General features: G+C 40.0%; 1 protein-coding gene across 2 annotated transcripts in view; it reads right to left on the minus strand.

Annotated features, from left to right (window-relative positions):
• The window catches only part of LOC103146363 (receptor-type tyrosine-protein phosphatase delta-like), a 187,199-nt gene that overhangs the window by 151,660 nt on the left and 12,029 nt on the right, over positions 1-23,510 (minus strand). For both annotated transcript variants that reach the window (XR_001663642.1, XM_007564247.2), the window contains exon 3: positions 20,409-20,453. The gene's annotated coding sequence lies outside the window, so the exon portion shown is untranslated. The remainder of the gene's footprint in view (positions 1-20,408; positions 20,454-23,510) is intronic.

The raw sequence follows: 23,510 nt of genomic DNA on the forward strand, positions 1-23,510 counted from the left end.
CGGTTATCCAAACTCAAGTCTCTCTAAGCGTCATCTACTGCAGGTGAGACTCGATACTCCACTTAAAGCAATCTCAAGATAGAAAGTTTAACACACTCACTCTGCAATGCCCCATACATTCCCATTTCTCTCCACAAGTAAGACATGTTGGCTTAAGAGGACTGGGGGGGAAGAATCGGTCTGTCTTTTGAACAAAGTGTTTGCTCCGTTTCTTTTAGTGACTTAACATTTGGCTCCTTTCTTCTGCTTATCTGAGCAGCAGCTGCTGTATCCACATTTTCCTGGCTTGCCATGCATGCTGGTTCCCATAGAAACTAAGTCCAGTCACCCAGCGGCAGCGAGGGTACAACATCTCTGTAAGTGTCTTTAAGTGGACGGATTATAATGGACTCGGCTGTGTGAGCAGTCTCTGAACATAATTGCAAGTGACCAGTACTAAGTGTGTTATGTGTTATGCAGGCAGGGGGCTGCTGTATTTAGATGTTATATTTAGATGTTCTCCACCAGGCGGACCTCGGGAACCCGAAACGCGAGCGTACAGGGACGGAGCAAAGGTGTGTGTTATGAGTGTGTGGCTCTAAAACGCATGATTTGTAAAAGAGAACGCTCAACACTGACAGTTAAAATTACATACATTACAGATCGCAGGCCGTTTCCTTGCATAATCATGGGCAGTTGGTTGTTTGCTACCCTGCAGTGGCACACATCACATAAATTGTCTTCAAACACTGAATGTACCCACTGCACTGAAAGCAACAGCTGAAGACTGGAGTGAGCTAGAGATGGCTTTAAGATAATTTGGCGCAGCGGCTTTGAAAACATTTGCTTACTTAAGGGTTACCTTTATCCAAAGAAGAAGAAAAAAGAAGAAGAAATCTTTTTTTTTTTTTTTTTATCGATTCTGGGGCAAATTTGTTTTTTTCTTTACTATTTATTCGGTCCTTACAACAAAGAATGGCTTTCCTGTCTCTGTCTTTCTGCTGATTTCTCTATACCTCTAAGTGAGCAGCGGGTTAAATTTAATGATTTGATGGGAACAGTGAAATGGGTCCTTGGGAGCCTCGAGAGCTGAAAAGAGCAACCATTTGGCCGTTGGACCTGCTTGCCTCAGCATTTACCGGACATACGTTTAAATGTTTGGCTTTCACCCGGAATGGCCAGAACGAATGACGCCTGAAGGGGGTTGGAGGGTGGGATTGATGCTGGATCTGGGGAATTGGATGGCCATTCATCACATTAATGAGTCACGTCACCTTATTTACAAAGAAATGCACACTACACCAACACACCCCTCCATCCTGCTACTGTCATGAACGCGGTATTTCGTTCATGCTGAGATTTACTGAGTAAAAACTTCGGTGTGAGATTAAATCAGGTAGCTCAGCCAGATTAACTGCTTTGTGCAAATACACAGTTAAACACCAGAAGTCCAAATTTGGACAGAGATGCAAAAGTGGGGCAATTTGGACTCTAAATGAGCTTTAGTTAATTGCGCACCGGTACGTTCAAGGTCCGAGACATCTCATTCATCACATGGGCAGCAGTTTATCAGACACAGTGCCTTCCTAAAGTATTCATACCTCTTGAACATTTTTATACTTTTCACACTGAAAATTAATTTTAAAATAGTTTGAGATATCATTTGATAAACAACAAACTACAAAGAAGATTATGTCTAAAACTGCTGGTATCCCTGTGAGATTTAGGTTTAAAAGTGTAAGGAGTATCAATTTTATTTTTATTTTTTTTTGGGGGGGGGGATTTCTGTTTTCAATTATATATATGGCATATTGAAAATTATGTATACCCTTACCAATAATGACTTTACAATGGACTTATTGACATAGTAGTGGCTCAGTATTCACAGATTTATATATTCCCAGATTTTTTGTGATAATTTCTCCAGCATGTTGATTTTTTGCAGTGCATATCTAAGTGAAATGCTACCTGACCAACTACTAGACAGCATTTGCAAGACAGCCATTCCTGGGTGGTGATTGGCTGTACTCCCAAGACGGAGATAAAAAAAAAAAAAAAAAAAGTTGTTAGCTTCTGTGTTAGTGAAAAAACATCTTTCACTATACATGTTAATGAAACATGTTTTTAAAAAATGCTAATAAAAGTATATTTGGTGTTTGAAAACTATGCATTTTCAGCATTATAATAAAGTAATTAATGTCATAACATTACTGGAACAATTTATGGTGAATTTATGCTGAAAAAATAACAAAAAATATACGTTTAAAATAATTTATTTTCCTTTTTATTTTTACTTGGAGAGACAACCACATTTATGATATAGAAAAACATTTCATGGCTGATGGAACATGATAGATCATGCAGCAATAGATCGCAAATCCAACTCAACTACCAAACATTTTGGCATCATTGACATTCCATACTAACTGCCTTTCATAGACAGAATCATTCTCTGCAGACTTGCAGAGAGGTTTATAGGCAATTTTGTTTGCCTGCAATTTGGGGGACGGGGGCGGCACAACTTGTTGATGCTGCACAAAAAAACACTGGATTTCTTTCCAACTTGGAACACACTTCTGTGATGTCACTGAAATTAGGCACCTCTACTGTCAGCTGCTTTGCATGCCAAGCAGAGTAAAAGCATGGAGGAAGACCATTTGTGTAGCACCGCATATTGAGCATATACTGTACTTGCAAAAGTTTACTTCACAAAATACCTGTTATTACATAATATTTAATAACTTAATTACATTACCTAAAAATAATCACCAGAGATGAGTGACATGCTTTTCATAGTCTCAGTATGATTCTCCAAAGCTTCCAGACATTGTTGAGTTGGCACAGATGCCGTTTCACAATTATGGAAGCAGAGAAGCAGGGATATCAAAACTGTACGACACATTTCTTTGTCAAGAAAACCCAAATGTGTAATAGTAGCGTTTCAGGAGTGAACAAATCTAAGAAGACGATATACACCGATAAGTCTTTGGACAGCGTGAAATAGATGAATCTTCAGTTATTTACCATTTTTTAATTGGAAATGTCTGTCACAGAGCGGCTCGGTCCTTTTCCAAGCTATTATCTGCCCTTGCCTTGATTACTTAAAGGTGTTTTATCAAGAGCACTGCGCTGGGTGTCAACTGCAGTTATTAAAGTTATTCCTGCTGCATTCTGGAGGTTTTAAAAATCCAGTAAACGCACAAAAGATCAGCTTGTTATGTGAAGCAATTTGAATTATATTTGTTCGGTATCTCACTGGTGAAATTTCATCGACAAAAAAATAAAAAAATTAAAAATTAAAGAATGTTGGATTACATTTTAAACTAAACTTGTTTTTGTCTCGACCTATTGTGATGCCAATTCCAAGAATCAGTTCATTCTTGTTCCTTTCATGTGAACAACCCATCAGGATTCAATCATAATTGCCTATTAAAGACATATCAAAAGTTTCTAGGTGACTTAAGATCACAACTTGTGGCTCTCATTCTTTCTGCACTGCTGTGTTTACGACATGAGTCAAATATGAGCTATGGGGACTGCAGGGGGCGACGCTAGTAAAACACCACCGACTCTGGAACTTGTTGGATTTAGATTATTCAGGTACTGTGGGCTTCAACACCCACCGAACCACATTGTGGGGTTGTTCACATTTTTATCTGAAGGAATAAAGAGGCAGTATTGTGTAAAATCGACTGTTTAAACAACAACTGGCCAATCTTTTGTTATTACTTTAAATATCAAAATTAAAACAAAATCAAAACAGTTTTTGACCACACAAAAAAACAAAAGAATAGCAGAAGGGTTATAAATTCTTATTCCCGTTATCGCTGTAAAATATCACACTGCTACATATTTGTTTGTGCCAGAGAAGAAAAAAAAAAAGTTTACTACTTAATAAGCACACTTAACAGCTGGGTGTGTTACTGGACCATCCCTCTCTGTAAACTACTGATGGAGTGAGGGATTCTACTTTGATGATAATTTGAGCCTCTCAAGACGAGGATATCTCACAAGGGGCGATTTTATTCCTTCACATGCCTCTCAGAACCTCATTCCCTCCCTCCAGAAACTTCATAACAAAGTTAGCCGTAATTGATGCAACTTGTCATGGTTCTGACAGTTTGACTGTGTCCCATGTTTTCACATGCACAGACAGCGCAGAGAGGAAACGAAGGCTTAGTATGCTTGCTCAAGGTCCTTGTAGAACACCCCCTCTCCTCCCTGCCCGCCGTCCCACATCTACCCCTCCATCCCACATCTCCCTGCACAATTAATTTTATCTTTGGGGTATTATCAAGAGAGAGCCTGGCAAAACAGCATGACAGAAAAACGGTCCAGAAGCCCAAGGCCCAGGGTGGGAATTAATCTGTTTGACAAGATCTCTCACAAACCATTTGTCTGGCTTTCCTTCTCTTGGATGTTGCTGCTACCCTTAATGCTTCAGAGAGTGCAGAATAGGGACGTCTCAAGCACAATACGGTGCGAAAACAATGAAAAACGTGGGCTTGGTAGCAGGAAAACATTACTTATGTCCTGGGAACGAATACTATAAGCGCAGATTGAGCAGGTGCTGGGCATTAGAGCAGTGTTTGCGGTTTGGTTGTTAAGTGAGCATTAGCATGGCTCAGATCAGCCATGAGGTCATAATAATGAATCCCATTAGGGATGCCTGGCACTGACATCATTTTCTCCAGCAGAATTCATTCCCCAAACGAAGCCTCTGAAAAAAACCGGTCAGCCTCGTTGGACTCCTACTTTCAAAACTATTGACACCGAGCAGACGTTTGATGCATTATCCGGGCCGCAGAAAATTAATCAAACTAATGATTGAATAATTATCTCAAGTGCAATTAATTAAACATGCCAATGAACTCATCTTGAACAGCTGTCCTAGCTGCAACACTTAATCACTTGTGAGAATTGCCAAACACAAACGGAGGACGCCGAGTGCATGCAATAATCTCTGCAAAGTGCATTGTTTACAAACAGTAATTAATATCACACCGTGTATTAGCGGGGTAAGTGACTGCGGTGCACTTCTGTAATTGGACCACAGAGACTCCTGCTCCAGACAACTCTCGTTAAGACAAGACGGAGCGCTGACAGGAAAAGGAACCACTTCAAAAGTCATACTTAGATTCACGTCGTCTTTCGGTGCTTTATGCTTCAAAAGAAATTCATTATTTAATAAAACGCAAGCACCAAGCTATGTCTGCCGGACACCAGCAGGCATTGTTGGTACTTGCATTCTGCATACCAGAAGGAATAGTTAATTTGGTACACATGGAGACCAGCAATGGGTATTTAAATGATTTCATTCACAGTCAAGGGACTTGTTAAAAGCCCCACAGCCACAACAGTGAGACTATGTGTGATGGATGTGTGTTAAACATTAATTACCAGCTCTGGATGAAGTTTGGAAGACCTAGCATTTGGGGCTTTCATGGTCATATCGCATAATTATTATTCATGTGGGTAAGTGCCGACGTCTCAATGGTCTAATGTTGGAAACCGAAGGACACCCTGTGTCTTCCCTTGTCAAAATGTAAAGAGTCTAACACCTGTGTCCTCGTGTTGCATGTATTGACATGATGTGGAGCTTGTTTCGCAATTTAAAGAACATTGCTTAGTGTAGCCGATTGATTTGCCCTTGAAATCTATTTGTCCAATCTATCACAGCACGTTTTGGAAAAATTTGAGTCCAACTCCCTTCATAAAACAGTTTGTTTTTCATTTAGCCTAGACTGAAACATTAAACGACTTTATGCAGGCGCACAAGAACCTCATTAAGAGCTATAAAGTCCTACCAACGCTGTGAAATATGTCTAGAAAGCGTTTGGTGACACTCACTTTATGTTTTGTTAGAGTATCCAGTAATTGGCTGATTTCTATACATAGGTAAACATTTTTGGGCCCTCGATGGCTCCAGGATTATTCTCCCAAGTGTCTGTGACTATACTTTTGTAATGTGGGGGGGAATCTGATACAATTCATAAAACTGAACTGGTGAAAAAGTATAATCTTTCCCTCTCGCCGAACAATAACTGTAAATACATCCAAGCAGGAACATGAAGTATGAAACAATGAGGCAAGTTTAAACTTTCACTGTCTGTGGAGCTTATGGCAGCCTCAGCGGGTCGTGGGAAATACGCAGTGCTTTACTGGCAACTTTCTTGGACAGGCAGGTACCCGGGAATGAAGACTGACAGTGAGTGGCACCAGCCGGAGGACACCTAAAAACTGAATGGCACAGAGACGCTCAAATGGTTATGGATAACTGATGGCTGCGATTCTGCAGATTTGCCGCTGAAGTTGATCATAATCAGCCACTGTGTTAAGAAACACATTATTGGGATTTCAGTAATTAGATGCACTCAATAAAGCTAACATAAAAGCAAACTGTTGCCATTAGAATATAAAACAACTGTGAAAAAATGCAAACGTAATAAAGAATAAGTAGCATACTCATCATGATTTTAATATCTTTCAGAGCACTGTACATTCCAATGGACACAGTACCTTTCAGGCACAAGTGAGACACAGTAATTAAAGTGAGCTCGGTGCAAACTGTGTGACTCACCATTTTATTTTTCTGCATAACCTCCTAAGAAATAAAGGCCAAAACAGCAAGGTGGGAGACGCACTGTGCAGCAATGTTGGTGTTGGATGAAAACTGTCATCTGCCGCTTAATTAACCTTCTGCATTTCGACTATGGGCAAGAAATGTCTGCTTGACTTGCAAATTTACGTTTATCCCATCTAGAAGCAATTAACAATAAAACTGTGTCAGTGCATGTTATGTAGAAATAAAAATTGACTGTATATACAATCACGCCAAAAAATATTTGACAACATAGTCAATGGGAAACTGAATACGCTACAATTCAATGACTTAAGCAGCGATAACATGACGTTATTAATTATCTGAATGACTTCAATCAATCACTCACTTTATTTGTATTCTTGTGTCAAGGAGTTTTAGCCCACCCCAACTTACAACATTTCTTTGACTGTTTTCACTGGGGCTTCCAATAAAAACCCTAATGAACCTTTAGATTGTTTTCAATCTAAAAGTTCTGGCACACTTGGATTCTACCGTGTTTTACCAATGTTGTTGTAGATTTGCTGGAGAAATTGTCTTGCATTCGACTCCATGAACCTTTGATGTCCAGATGAAATCATGCAAGTCAAAGCCCAGATCATCACTTCTCCACCACTGTGCTTGACGGGCTAATGAGGTATTTGAATTTCTCCAAACACTCCGGTGCATTATGACCTTTTCGGTCAGTTTGATGGACATTGTTCCATAACTCTTGGATGTTGCAAACCTATTTCATGTATATTGCTTATTCAGTTGCAAAACATGTCTACACCAAAATTGCCTATGAAGATGGAACAAGCTTGGGGTGAACAGTGCCGCATAGAGGTCAGATTGACCAAAAAGGCCAAACTGAAAGACGATGCTTGTCGTCACCAACGCCAACGAATTTTGAAAATAAGCTACTTTTAGTAGGAAAAATTCTTTTTGGCTTATCCAGTTTATTCCAGCACAAGAATACTATTAAAGTGCACATTTTGACTGGTTGAAAAGAAGAAACTAATCTTGTAGCATTTTGAAATCAAAAACAGCCATTCTCCCTTTGATCCCGTTATTGTTTGTCCCAGCACTGAGCCTCGCCGAAATCGATTTCCGTCCAGTGTAATTGGTGCCATGCTTGGCTCCACTAAATAAGCCGTTACACCAAAAGATGCATGGGCAAACTAAAACCACACTCACAAAAGAATGTTGAGCAATTACAGAGAAAACCCAAGGATCTGTGTGAGCAGAAGGCTGAGAGGCATTTTATATTAATGAGAATGGCTCACAATGAGCTGCAAAACTTTTACCCAACTGATTACCAGTCTTTTGTTTTAGGTTATTTTGTGCTCTGCATGGGACACAGTCTTAATCCTCTCATTAGCTATCAGTAGTCTTGTTTGCCCCTCTATTGAAATATAGTTAAGCCATAATTTATATCTTTAATGGCATGATTCTATTCTTTTTTTTTTGTCCACTCATAAATCAGAATACAGAAAGCATTGCTGTTTTTCCTCATTTATAAAGCACTGTGCATTTATAAAGCACAGTACTCTGAGTGGCATCAAAGTACTGTACAAAAAAAAAAAAGGATGGAATCAGCATATAAAAGTAGTAATAAAAGCAAACAGTGTGCAAAACAAGTAAGTGAAAATCATATGTACATGAAATGTAAAGGCCAAAGAAGCCTGGACCAGGGAACTTGTTAAAGTAGGTGGTTTAAATCCACATTTTTGATTATCTGAAAAATTGAAGCTGTAGAATGCAAAAATATACTACACAGCAAAAACAGAAGCGAAATGTAAAAGGGCAAATAGTTAACTCTATTAGTAACTTATGTGATTTCTGTGTTGCTATTTTAAATTAATCAGTATATTAAGGAGCTGCTAATGAATGTGACATCACACGAAGGCAAAGTTCTTCCAGCCACTCCAAAATAAGACAAGCGAACGAGCGTTGCAGAAAAGGCAGACGTACAATCTGCCTTCTTCCCAACCGCTCCGCGTCTACTTTGAGAGCAATAACTAAAACGTTTAAAGGCAACACAGTCACAGTCAAACAAGGTTGAGGAAGATTAATGAAGGTAAAACAACCTCCAAAGCTCACTGTAGAACTGCAGCAATGATAACTATCGAGGTATATACTGCGTACCGCTTCACCAGGAGTTCCAGTAATTGTGGATGAATCTGTAGTTGATGGCTGGAAGACTTCAAAAAAAAAAAAAAAATCCCTGTATTGCCTTCGCCTCCTAGAGGAAAAAGTCAAACCGTTTAATTTTTCTTTTAAACCTTGCACCCTGGAAAAATATTTAAATATTGTTATCAACTGTTTAACTCAATCTCATTACCACAAAAATGGGCTCCCCTGAGGAATGATCACTCGGTCAAACTCTGTAAAACCGCACACTCCTGTCCACTGTCCCACAGCTCTTTGTGTTTTTTTTTGTTAACAGTTTGAGGGTAAATATTAGGCTGGACCTACAGGCCTGTGAGCCATTGAAGCTTTTCCCCCTTCCCTCCCTCTTTTTGACCCTTTTTCTCTCCCCCTCCTCGTCTCCATTGTGTTATCACGTAGGTGCACGCAGACACACACACACACACACACACACACATTTATAGTTTGCTCTCTCTCCCTCTTCTCCTGAGTGTAAAAGTTGCAGCGGAGCCATCCATCCAAACCCACAGACCATGAAATTAGGTTAAGACGTAAAGCTGTGAGTGACACAGGTGTGGATACAAATGAGAACATCCGAATGAAGAAGTAGAGATCCAGGACGGCTGATACTGTGCTCGTCAAAGGCAGAATTCAGAATTACATCTCAAAGCCTTACCTTCATTTTATTTAGTGTCCCCCCCCCAACCCCCCCGCTCTGTAAACGTGCTTAGGCCAAGATATTAGCATAAATACTGGGAAGCTGTGTGTAAGGGTATTAGGAGTTCTGTCATATTCCAAATCTCATTTCTTTAAAAAATGGGAAACTTGTTCAGGTTTGTCTGCAATTCTGTTCTGTCCTTTTGCACACATTTAGATTTGTCTTCTCCGCTTTTCATCATTTCTCTTCATGGAGACGTGATTTAACTCAGGAAAAGTTCAACAACATCAGAGCCCCTCCCCCCCCCTCCTTTTTTTTTTATTACAATGTGTATTTGCTGTAGCAACTTGCGTGTGTGTGCACACTTTAAACGAAATTCTGCTAAACCTCAAAAAATGTTGGCTGTTGCATTTAATTAAGTTTTTCCTACAATACGTAAAGTAACTGTGGGGTACGTGAAAATCTAAAATGGATTTTATTTAACATAATGACAAATGATAAGTGAAGTCATTTTTTTGGCACTTTTTTAATCACTGAGGTAATGACCTTTCAGTGCTGCAGAGGAAAACCAAAAAAAAAAAAAGATTCCTAGTTGACCACAGTGAAGCAGTGAGCACTTTGTCCACTGGGCTGCCAGGAAAACATGAGATCATTCAAATATTAGTGGGAACAACAATTACATACTTTCTTCCAATCCGGCTTCACACGGCTCAGATTTCTGTTGTTACTTTAATTTCAAGAAAAAAATAAAATAAAAAATGCTTCAGTCGTGTATCCATCCACCAACCATCCATCTCTCCATTTTTCTCCTGATATCTGCCCACATATTTCTCCATCCATTCCTCCATGTTCCATCCAACCATCCCTCTGATCCATCCCACCATCAGTGCATACAACCATCCATTCATCTCTTCACTTTTTCATTTTCCCGCCTATTCACCGTTTCATTCATCCGTCCATCTGTACTGGACCACGAAGGACTGTATACAAGAAGAACTGACACAAACTGATTCAACAATGCGCTTCATTTGAACCCTTTGGTTCCAGCTGCAGGATCAGAAGGAGTTTCAGGAAGGAAACTGATATCATGGGTGTCCTTTAAACACTACGATTAGGAAAATACTTCTTCAGGGGGAGGCAACATTGGGTGAACAGCAAAATAAAAGCAAATATAACAACTTTGCAAACTATAAACGTCATACAGTTTACCGTTTCATATGTATCAAGCCCTGGTTAAAAAAAAACAAAAAACAAAACAAACAAAAAAAAAAACTAGAACTTCTGAAGGCTCACATTAACAGGAGCAATCGAAATGCTTTTACGCCATTCAATTCATCATCAAAACACGGTGTAAAAGGTCTGCAGCTGTTGAAGGCAGTCAAATCTGGAACTGGTCATGTACGAGCACTGTATTGACTATTGCTTTTTTTTTTTACTATAATAGGTATTGACCCCTGCATCGGCAAGGATCTGCTGATATCTGCAGTCCTTCAAACGCCGGCGCAAACCGTTTCTACCCCAATCACCAGAGGACCACGCCGACACAAGAGAATGCTGAACAGCTGAAAGCGGAATGAAGCAAATGCAGAGATTTTGTCTGATAGACGGCATGACAGAAGAATTTGCAAACTGATGATCGATTTCATCTTTAGGTGTTGTATTAAAATGACATGAATGTTAAGGGATAGCACTGGGACATCAATCAGGAAGCTGATATTAGCTTACATTAACAACAATGACCTATAGTTTAAGCCATCAGCAGACTTAGTTTAACCCTTTCGCATTCCTGATTGTAGAGACTTGCAAAAACCTTTGCATGCCTTGTGAACATTTTTACATTCTGTAATGTTACAACAACAAACTAATGTATTCGATTGGGATTTTATGTGATAGAGCAACGCAAATTATGTTTTTTGTCCTTTACTTATTCCTAAATAAAAACTGATGTGACCTATTGATTTCAGTAGTCATCCTGTGCATATTCACAGTTTTGTTGCATATTCACCTATTTGTGGATTCTTGTTCCACATGGTACTTCTAAAATATTTGAAAACAGAGCAAGGTTGGTCAACTGAAATACCTTGGTGCAATGCTACTGGACACACTGTTGGCTGTGGTTTGCAAAGCAGCCAATCCAAGAGCACTGATCGTTTTCCTTGGCTGTGCCCCCTACAGCGCAGCTGAGGAAGACCGTAAACGCTAACCTTCAGCAGTCGTGCTAAGATAGTTTAAACTGTTGAGTATTAATGCCTATTATCGTATATTTAGTGGCCCATTAAAATAGGGAGCCATTAGTATTTTAACAGAGGAGCTCTCAAGTATTTGCTGATTTTCGCTATTTGCGGCCGGTTGTGGTCGTAAACCGCTGGGAATACTGGGTGTCCACTGTAATTGGCAGATCGGGTCCACCTGTAAGTAATTTAATCTCATTATGAATCTCACTCTCCTGTTCAGGCCTCAGAGGTTTACTGGGGGGAAAGAAAAGCATAATGAAAACCAGGAAACAGCAGACAGATCATGGGTTGTGGCACCTCTCTAAAGTAAAACGCGGGGCAAGGAGACCATTATCCAGAGACTCAGCAAACAGAGCAGAGGCCTCTGGAAAGTCTCATTTAGCTTTAGAGATAGAGTTACAGTGGGAGAATCTATTAACAGGATAACTATTTATCGCGCACTCCACAAACCTGGCTGTTAGGAGAGGCATGGGATCTACACAAATGTAAATACCCAAAAGCATGCAAAGCATCCTGAGTTCGTCCTACAATGTCAAAAATATCCAAAAAAAAAAAAGGCTTCTTAGATTTTCATGAGCTTACAATCAAGTTCAAGAATGAACTTGACTGAATTAAGAATTAAATGATATTAGTATTGTATTATTTGATAAAAAAAATAAATAAATAAATAAATAAAATAAATAACCTGTGGATATGATGGTTCCTGAACAACCAGAGGTTTTTCTTCTTTTGTTTTTAAGTATCTTCCAGAGCATGAAGACCTTCATATTAATAGCTTGGTATAGCTTGGTATTATTCTCGACTCCACTTTATCTTTCAAAAATCATGATCAAATCTTCAAAACTTTAACTGGATAAGATTACATTTGACAGCTCGTATATACCTTGGATTGATTTTCACTCAGTGAAATTTTCTCCTGACTTTCTTGCATCACCACATGGTCATTCGTAGAGAGATCCGACCTTTAAGCAGCAGAATCACTGTTCAGGAAAGCTACCAACTCTTTTGATGAAGAGCCTTCACCATTTCATCATTGCACCATTTTAGAGTCAGGATTTTTGAACGTGTTTAGGAATGCATTTATTTTTAAATGCTCCTGTTCAAGACTTTGCATGGATTTGCTCCACCTCGGAGGAAAAGAGGTGGCATTTTTGCACAGTTTTAAGGTTGATCTTGAATGTTTTTCTGACACTTTCAACTTATGTGTACATTTTAAATGTTTTGTTTTGCATTGTGTTTCCTCCATCCTCCCATATGATCTGACTGTGTCCATCTGTTCGGGTGTTGTATGACTTTTTTTCCATTTCCTTTCTAATAGTCCATTAGCCTGCTGAAGACTTCAGACGGACACCTGCCCAAGTGGCCTAATCCAAGTAATTTACTGGTTTATAGCCATGTCTAGTAATGTTGAACTCTCATTTTGAACAAATACATCAAATCAAGGAAGTCATTGTTGAAATAAAAATGTAATAAGTTCCAAGTGGAAGAAAGTCCGCAGTTCAAATTGTACCTAGACTGAACAGTTTGACTTGTGCAAAATGCTTTGGTAGAAAACTAAGAACAAGCATCACTAATGTCCAAGTAAAACATAGCATTATGGTATGTTTTATGCTATGGCAGCATTATGCTATAAGCATTGTTTTCTTCTTTTCTTCAGCAGGGACAGGAAAGCTGAATATACCTGAAGATATTGTTCAAAGGAAAACCGGCAGAAGACTTGCAGCTGTAATTTCAATGAGAAGTTTCATATTGTATTAGTTCTGAACCAAATTCCACACACTACACTTTTTAGATGCTTATCTGTAGAAAAAATATATAAATATAAAAAACAAGCATCTTTCCCCTTTTCAAATTCTGAAGAATCTTGAGTTGATCCATTGTATTCAGCTCAAATAAATTACATTAAAGTTTGTGGCTGCAGAAATGCAAAAAAGTAACAGAAAAAGGCGCTGCGCGGTTTAATGGGAAATGCGAAAGAATGAAGTATCAAACTGGCCTATTTAATGTGCGATCCGAAGCTGTTTGCATGCACACCCACACGCACGCGCACACACACTCGCAGGACTCGGTTATAATAGATAATCACTTGTGCGACGCCCTGAAGGGTCAAGTGGTTTTCAGTGTGTGCAATGAAAAGTCCTGACGCCTGCTAATATTTCCTGATGCGTTCTTTCCGTCTGAATTGCAGATGCTGCCTCAGCTTTGCCTCCTATTGTCAGAGCTTTCCATTTGAATGTCAACACCATTATTACAGCAGGTGATGCAACGGCGGGCGTCTCTCCTCCTGTCCGTCTCTTACGCGTCTCCGTGCGTCTCTGTCAGCCGCTCCCCCTTTCCTCAGTTTTATTTAATAGCTATCATTACGCACCTGAAGAATGAAATCCATTTCAAAACCCAGTTCTCTTCCTCCCTTGCTCCTCTCGTTCTCTTCAAGCCCCGACACCCTCGCTCTTTTTCACTTTGACTAAGAAGGCTCCCGTCTTTTCCCTGCCCCCCCCCCTCCAATCCCCTCTCGCTCGCTGGTGTTTACAGCCGAATCCAGTTCGCAGTTTCTGACTTTTGGCTCGCTTTTGGTGGAAATAAACGGCCGCTGGAAGGTGACGGTGCATGTTATTACTGCTAAACACTGTTCATTACAGCTTTGACGGCTGAGGAGCGAGATTTAACCTTCCCTGGCCCCCGTCTACTGCAGAGTCTGCACACAAATAGGAGTCTTTCTAGCATCAAGATGTTGGAGCATGATGGAAGCTGAGAGGCCGTGTTCTCCTCTGGGGTTTTTTTCCCCTCTTCCTTCTGCTCGTCTGCCTCCTCATCCTCACTTTTAACTATACGATCAAGTGAGACTTGCTGCTGCGTCTTCCACAGGCTGTAGGCTCACCTCAAGATACACTGGTGTTGAGAGGCTCAGTGCAGACATAGAGGCTCTGGAAACAGGATGATTGACTATTGGAACAAAGATGATTAGAATAAAGAGACCAGCTAAATACTTTAGAGGAAATTAAATTGTAACCATATAGATTCGTAATAAGTCTTTAGCCCTGCACGGCAGCAATAAAAGCTTAATCAATCTCTGCGTCACATTCATCTCTGAAATTGATGCTCTTCTACAAGACACAGGCTTGTGCCGTTCATATATAACATTTCCGTCACTACGCGTTCCGTTTTAATTCGTAGGAATCTATTGCATTAGACTGTAAATAGTAAAGCTGGTGAGAATTACGGCTTTTCCTTTTTCTTTTTTTAGATTGAGAAAGAGTGGTGTCTAAGAGTACCCAGAATAATAATCAGGCTAACTATGTCTGGAATAGGTTGCTTTAAGTAGGAGTCGTATATATCCATTACGACCGTTTTTGTTTTTTTAATGGTGTTCATTATGTTATTTTAAGTCGGCAGAACCTTGGCAAACGCTTGTTAATGAAGGTGGAGTGGTCTGAATCGCCCAGAGACAAGAACACCCTCGTGATTTACCATAACAAGTGGCTTCATTTTCCAAGAAATGTTCTTTTGCTCCAGAGAGGTTCATAGTCATCTACTGAGCTTCTGAGAACATTCAGGAGTTCAGGGTTGTACCTTTTATACCAATGTATTCATCATTGGTATAAAACTTTCGATAAAATTGGGAAGTCAACTGATTAACCTAAAATAAAAAAATAAAAAATAAAAAATGATCAGAGCTTCAATAAATCACTCGTTTGAATTTGTGGCTAATTTTCTCTGACAAATTTATTTGACCACCTGCGGATTTTTCCGTTTGCTAACAAACGAAATGTCTCCACGTTTATGGTAGTTTCATTTTAGTCAGAGAAGGCAAAAAAAAAATATATATATATATATTCAACACTATGAAATAAATGCATTACATACGTTTATCTATCCATTTTCTACACCCGCTTGTCCTGTCAGGGTCACCTGCGAGAGGCGTACACCTTTAACAGGTCGCCCGTCCTACACACAGCAATACGGAGAGACAAGCTCCTTCCCATCACTCCGATTTCTAACTCCCTCTACATAGAATCCATCATATTCACATTAGGACATTAAAGAATGAATATTACTTCCAGTCAAAGGAAGCATGTTGGTAAAACTTAAAAGATTCCTTTAACATAAATCTGCTAAGAGAATGAATAGTATTGTTCTTCCATGTAAAAATTATTGGTTAGCATGTCATTTAGTGAATTATGTGTTTGATATGCCATTAAAGCATGACTTAGAACTTAGCCCTCTTGCCAAAGCCTCAAATCTACACCACTGTTCCCATCTGAACTGGGGACTCGTGAAATCTGCGTCTCTGTCCACAGCAAAGCCCCTCTCACATGTCCACGGGCTGAGAGAGCGCCATGCCAGAAAGAAGCCTGCGCTCCAAAACCTTCAAGCTGAACAGAAATTTCCAGCTGCCCAAAAGCAAGAACCAAATGCCTTCTGGTGAAAAGTTTGCTGGCCAAACGAGCCAAAGTTTGAGACGTGTTCAGAGGAGTCGAGGTAAGACTTTTAACTCGTTCATCATTCATTGCCAGAGAGCATTTATTTTGAACATATAAGCCAAAATGTAATTAATGGTCAACCATCAAAGGTCAACCAGGTCACTTCACATCATCAAAACCAAACAAAACGAAGCAGTACTAATGATTTGTGTAAGGATAAGAACAATGTGCCACAGGACAGTTATCCTCCCCCACTCCACAGCTGCGTGCCCTCAGACTTGGCACATGTTTTAATGCCAGATGCCGGTCCTAAATCAACCCCACTGACCATCCTAAGAAAGGACTAGCATTTGAAACATGGACATCCATGGTCACAAACACATGCTGCACCACACTGTTTTGCCTATGGTTGCAACTACAATGCTAGCGACGCAAGCAAAAATATTTTACTGCTCAAAGCAACACTGTCCAAGCACAAGAAGTTGGCTATTTTATAATACAGTAATACAAATGGAAACTTGGTGCTGCAACGGGGACAATGATCCCAAACTCACTTTTGAAATGATGGAAATGGATGGATTAAATTTTGAGAGAACAAAATGTATTTATGTTGCAATCTTTAGAAATCACATCAAACAATACTTGATTTATTTTTAATAACAAATCGAGCACAACACTGGTTCTGGGGTTAGTTCTCATGTTAGACCCTGAATTATTCAAAAGGTGTTCAATAAAGCCCCACCTAGAAAAAAATATATATATTGCTAAAATCATGATCAGATATGTATGAGTTAATAATTGCAGAAGGCTGTTTTACACTGCATGTTGATGCACAACGGTCAACTGGCAAGTTGTACTAATGTTCATACAACCCTGATGTATATAAAATATTCCCAATCTGAAAACAACACATTACCAGTATGTACAGAAACAATATCTGCAGAATTAAAAAGAACAAAAAATAAAATAAATAAATGCAGTTGTCTGGTCACGATTTAGTCATTAATCATAACCCTCTGTATGTATGCGAACAGGTCCATGTTAGAAACGTGTGGCATATGAGACTCATCGCTACCGAAGTATTAGATTCATTTTGGCACCGCTAAGCATTTTAATACGATTGTCACTAATATCATTCATATTGGCAAAATTTCCACTTGAGTGGCTGAATATTCTCATATCCGGTAAGCCTGGGAGCTGCTCTCTCTCTCTCTCTCCTCCAAAGGGTAATGGCAATATTGCACGTCTTTTGAGGTTATGCAAAGCACCTCAAATTTTCTCTCCCAACAGCTCTCCCTCAGAGCAGCCGTGGCAAATATAATTAAATGCCCGGCTAACGGTCTATCCTTCCTTTTCACAGACAACCTCGCGCGCGCACACAAACAAACATCACACGCAAGACCACCTCTCCCCGCCTCCGCCGTTTTCTGCCCGACTATCACTCAGCTGCAGCGCGCGAAGGAAAGAGAGGGCATTGATCTGCCAAAGTGAGCAGCCATTTCACACAGTGAGTCTATGCAGCACTCCTGTCCCTCAAAGGGAATTGCTCATTTCACCTGGCTGACTTGCCTATAGCAGAGCGGTTGGGAAGCCCCCACCGGGAACAGAGGGACAGGGTGGGAGTGCGGGGGCAGGAATCGCGGCCCTGGTCAGAGCTTGGCAGGTGGCAGATAAGAGCTCCTCGTGCCGCTCCTGTATGAACTCGCCACTGCCGCTGGAGCTCGGCTTCTCACACACACACACAAAAAAAACACGCGTGCGCACACGCACGCACGCAGCGTCTCCCCACAGATGTGAGGAACTAATAATAACTTAGGCATTCTGGGTGAGTCAGCCGTCTTTCCTCAGGCAAGGATAAAAGTAAAACATGGTGCCTTTATTGAGTCTGAATTCACTAACTGTGGAATTCCCAGAACAGAGCATTAACTCAGCCTGTGTTGCATTCACTGCCAGCACGCCATGTGTCCACAAGATCTAATATAGTCTCCAAAGCAGGTGCTGATAAACTAATAAACAGCCCAGTAAACTAGTTATATTCACATGGGCATCTTACTGTACGGGAAATGGGAGCTAAGGAGGGCTTTTCTTGTTGTTGTTGTTGGGACACCTTGGGATCTGTTCATGTAAATATGATTTAGATGTTACAAATTTAACAGAATCAACGTCCTCTTACTGTATATCAAGCTTTATCTCGCAGTAAGCAACATAATCAGACCTACAGATGTCTTTCTATTGTGGAAAACGGAAAGAAACATGGATATTTTGGAAATAGACAAAGTCAAATTGATCATATAAATAGCTTAAATTCTAAGAAAAAGGGTCGACTTTTACGTGCAGATGTCTGTTTCCGATTGGCTCAGTTGTACTTTTGAATGTCTAACATACTTAAAAAATATTTAATCAATAATAATTACTACAGTAATTATTATGTTGTGTAGGAGCATCACTTATTGTCAGTAATGATAAAGTATTGCGTTTTAATGTGTTTACTTTTTTTAAATTGCAGATCCACCCAATAAAGTAGAAGTTAAATTTCGTTATTTTCCAAAAGTGTAAATATATTCTAGATTTCAGAGTGATACACAAACCAGGAGTAAAATTTGCTGACTTTTTACGTTCATATGAATTTTCTAGAATAAGCTTCACAATATCCATGTTGATTGTAGCCACGCTTTTTTCCTTCCGCTCAATTTTACATTATTCTAACATGTTTTTAGAATAATAATGCTTTAATTTAACTTTCCTTTGCTACGCTTCCAAATGAGCCCAAAGCAACTTCTAATGACATTTCTTAACATACATTTCTCCCATAGCTTTGAGACAATAATTGCTACACAACCAAACAGGACCCTGAAAATAAATGCGTAAATAAAAGCGCCTGACCAACTGAAGCAACTACACTGCCTCTCTTCTGACCCCGATGTGCCCATCACTCTGGAAGAGGGTAAATCTAGATTAATCAGATCACATAACCTTCTTACGTCCAATTTTTATGCTCCCTTGTGATTTGAGGTCTTTTTTTCTGCCTAGCCTCGCTGATTAGTGTTTCCTTATGGTCGCACAGCCGTTTTCTCAATTTGATGTCACCAAGTGTTAAAGTGATCCCTGAATAAATCACTGAGGATTCTTTTCCAACCGCAATTCTTCCTCAAAGATAATGCTTCTTCACTATCCTTCCAATTTTTTAATAAAGCGTTGGACAGTTCTCAGCCCCAATGTTGGTAGTTTCTGCAATCTCGTTAGATGTTTCTGATCTACACCTTTGCCACGCTTGGTCTCAAACAGCCTTGCATCTTTTCCTCGACCGATGTGGAAAAGACGTAAAGCTGCTTAGGAAATAAGAAGCTACATGTTGCATCGGTTAAGATTAAATAACTTGCTGCCAGCTTGTTGTAGTTACTCCTACTGCAGTAACTATCCAGTAGGAGGATCATACCACTTCCCTTAGTTAAATTCATGTGGCCTCTTTTTGGCCAGACATTGTATTTTAACAATACTATATTCACTTTCTGAGCTAAGGCAAATCTTCACCATTGTAACTTAATGAATCCAATATATGCTTAGCAAAGTATATTAAAATAAATCTACCTATTTCAACATTTTGAGCATTTTTTTTTTCTTTTACATATTCACCATCACATTAGCTGAACTGGTTCAAGCCAGATCTAAGCGACATCTAAGTGAAGCCTCCAGCCTCTCAGTATCTCACAGAGTCGCCTTCCCCTCTCCAAGCCTCCCACCTCCCCATCCTTCATGTGTCCGAAACACATTCCATCCAGCCACTTCATTCCCCCACTTCATCCTTCACGTGTTCTCAAATTTATTTCCCCCTATCTCCCTCCGCTGGTCAACCCACTTCCCTCCCTCCATCTAGCCTATCTCTGCGCTGCTCTCCTTGCTCTGTGACAGTCTCATCACACTCTATCAATCAAGCTTTCTGAGGCCTGGGCGCGCGCCGCGGCACGCCTGCATCGCACAATCCCGGCCCGGTCCCATCAGTGCCAGTCAGTCTCCCTCACTGCCTCAGTCACTTTAAAAAAGGTTTAGGTTGCCAGATATAGCCTCCTCCTGCCACCCCCCTACTGACTCCCCCCCACACCCCCTCTGCCCCCCTTTACACAGCTGCAGGTCAGGGAGGGATCGAGCTCGAGTCGAGAGATTTGGCTCAGCTCTTGATTGGACATCACTTGACATATTCTCTGGGTTGTCTTGGCACTCGAGATGGGCAATTCCTCTTTATAACAAAGATGGATACTCGCAGACGAGATCAGCCTAAATCCTCGGCTGATGCTAATAGGAAGCAGCAGCGAGCACCCTCCAAAGAATGGCAGGAAACGTACACAAACGGATCAAAACAGCGAGTCGGGGTTATCCCTGGTCCTCACCTGGCTTCAGGCCTCATCCTGTGGTTGACATCTCAGGAAAGAGAACTGCATCAACAAGAAGAGACAAAGAGGAGCAGGGATTAAAGTCCTATTCAGGCTTCCTAAAAGAAAAATATATATATATATTAAAGACAGTGTAATCTTCAAAATTATTATTCTCTTGTCCTTCCCATTTTGAACAGGGGATAAAGAAATGCATTATTTTAATTTCCTGAGGAAACACTTTCTGCACTGTAGAATCTATTCAGAAATTAGAGAAATACCTAAATTGTATGTAATTATTGTGAATTAGTAGAGGTGCTAATAAGTGGTATAAAACACATCTGTCAGATGTTTTTTTTCTTCTCTTAACGTACAGAAATAAAACGTTGGATTTTTCCAGATGAGATAATGCTGCTCTGACGGTACAATTTACACATCAGGGAAGCCGATGAATGATGAGGACGTCCTGTTGGCCTATGCTTGAAAATAACTGAAAATACAATGTTCATTCAGTTTTGCACACTGAAGATAATTTGTGCATTAAAAGATGTTGTTCACTTAGTCGGGGCAGTTACGCTTGCGCTATAAAGTAAAGAGATGCAACAAGCAAAATAAACAGTATTTGGCCCCAATAGTGATTCCACAAGAATATTATTTACAATATTTGAATTTACTTAATTTGAAAGAACAAAGGAATCTTATCAACCCAGAATGACCTTCTCAAATTGTTTTCATTCTACTATTTTAGACAACTTTGATACCATAAAGTGGTCATATTGCAGAGACATCTACTATCTTACAAAAGGATTGATGCACATACACACCACTTCTCGTCATGTTTCAAACATGTATTTTAACTGTGATTTTATGTAAAGTAACAGAACAAAGTAACAGGACAAGAAACTTTTCCTTTCCTAAGTGAAAGAAAAAGTTCCTGGATAGTGTGTCAGTTTAAGTCAAGTCTTGCCATAGCTTTTCAATGACTAAACCATTTGAGATGTTCTTGTTCATCTGTGGGACCATCGCCCACCACACTGGACGAAGTTCAGTGTTTTAGTCCAACAGCGGCCTTCTTCTTCATACTTCCTCATGGCTCCTCAAAACTATCCACCCTGTTTTCAGGCTGAAAATCAGCTTCTGGAAGACTGTTTAACAGCATAAACAGTCTCCAAATCCTGACCAATCACGCAACAGCTAAGAATGCAGAAGGGAGGGCGAACAGTTTGCCAGAGGGCTTGTGAGAGGAAGAGGCGGACGACGCGAGGCTGGAAAAAAAAAATGATGTGATTTTCGTCATGCCGCTGTGACGACGAGAAACCGATTTCGGCACATCGGTCAAATCACACGGAGCCCCTTGGAGCTCATTTTTCCTTTCCGAGAGTTTCAGACAGAGAGAGCAAACAAAGTTTCACATTTAACCTGCTGACAATAATCGAAATACTTGGTTTTCCCTTTTTTTTCAGAATTTCTAAGTTTCTGGATTTCGTCTCTGTTTCAGTTTCGTTACTTAAACGTCAATAGCCTAAATATTCATGTAATTGGTAATAATTTAATTATTGATTCTGTTAAGGACTAGATACAATACAATGATTCAATTTCAGTCGAGGTGTTAATATTGTGGTTCTAAGAGCAGATATGTTTTTATTATGCATCCATCTTGTTACTTTCTATACGATATGCCACCAAAGCTTAATGATTAAGTAACGTAATTTACCCTTAAGACTGATTGATAGATTAGGGACTGAAGAAAACTATGTTTTATTAATGAGACCAATAAGATAATTGACGCATAAACATGAGTAAACTCATCTGTTGCTGCATGCAGTTCTCTACGATTTACAGCTCTTTAGTATTTCCCAGGTGAGGATCTTGAATGCAGCAGTCTAATACTTTCTGAAGTGATTCTGAGTGGGGGAGGAAGGCATTCTCTTGAAGAAGAACAGCTAATCAGACTAAGCTCTTCATTAAAACACTTTTTTTTTTGTCGGGAGAAAGTGACGGGTTTTAAAACTACACATTAGTTGATTCGTTGCCATTTCTCTTTAATATAATAACCTCATGTCCAATGATTTGTGTTATCACGTCAAAGTTCACCCACCAACATGAGTTTCTAACTCCATATCGTAGATGTTTCAAGATAATTGAACAAAGATTTGGTTTTGTTCTTTTTGAGGCTCTTCATACAACAAAATGTATTGTTGTTGCTCCCTAAGGCTAAGTCAGGTAATGGCCAGAGGGTCTCCACATTGACCAACAAGCTGTTTTAATATTTAAACCATCATCTTCGGCTCTCTAATATGTAAATGACTATAATTAACCGGGTAAGGATATGGGCTGCTTTCTGGCCCCTCCAGCCTGACCTCCCTTGTTTTGTTGAGTTCCTTACTATCACAGTGCTTTTGAATGTGGTCTGTCATGCTAATAAATTTGCAAATTAAATTGTGGAACGGAATAATAAGGCAGTAGTCGTTTCAATGCAGTAAGGAATACTCAATTAGGCTGGATTTGGCCTCCGTAATTATTACATTATATAGCAAAGATAAGTGTTCAATGGCAACAAACGCTTTGACGGACTCGGCCGGCCAAGGACGAAAATGCCAGGGACATAAGAGGGAAAAGGTGCAATGGAGAAAAAAAAAAAAAAAGAGAAGAAGGCAAGGAAGAAAGTGACAAGAAAGCTATCGCAAAGGGAGCCTCTGTCTGCAGCAGCCATATTTCATTACACAGCACCGAAGCTTAGGAGGCAATCAAGCATATTTAACCAAGCTCGTATTGTCCCTCCCTCCCTACACCCTCGCAGAAAACCAACAACCCCAACCCCACTCCAAGCAATTATTACTCCAGAGTTTTTTTTCTCTTCTTACTTTTTTTTTTTTTACTGTGCTTTGCCATGGAGAAAATGAACTGCAGTACTTATCAGCTCAATGCATACACAACTGACTGGGGTAGAGGACATGTAGGCATGCATACTGTATATGTGTGCAAGCATGGGCATGCTCTGATGCTTTCGTTTATGCTTTGGGGATGGGGGGGGGGACGCTGCATGAGCGTGAGCAGGGGGCGAGCTGACCACCGGTGAGCAATAGGTTACCTTTTTAGATCCCATTAGCTCTGTAACAT

This window comes from Poecilia formosa, unplaced genomic scaffold (genome assembly GCF_000485575.1).
Source record: "Poecilia formosa unplaced genomic scaffold, Poecilia_formosa-5.1.2 Scaffold157, whole genome shotgun sequence".
NCBI lineage: Eukaryota > Metazoa > Chordata > Actinopteri > Cyprinodontiformes > Poeciliidae > Poecilia > Poecilia formosa.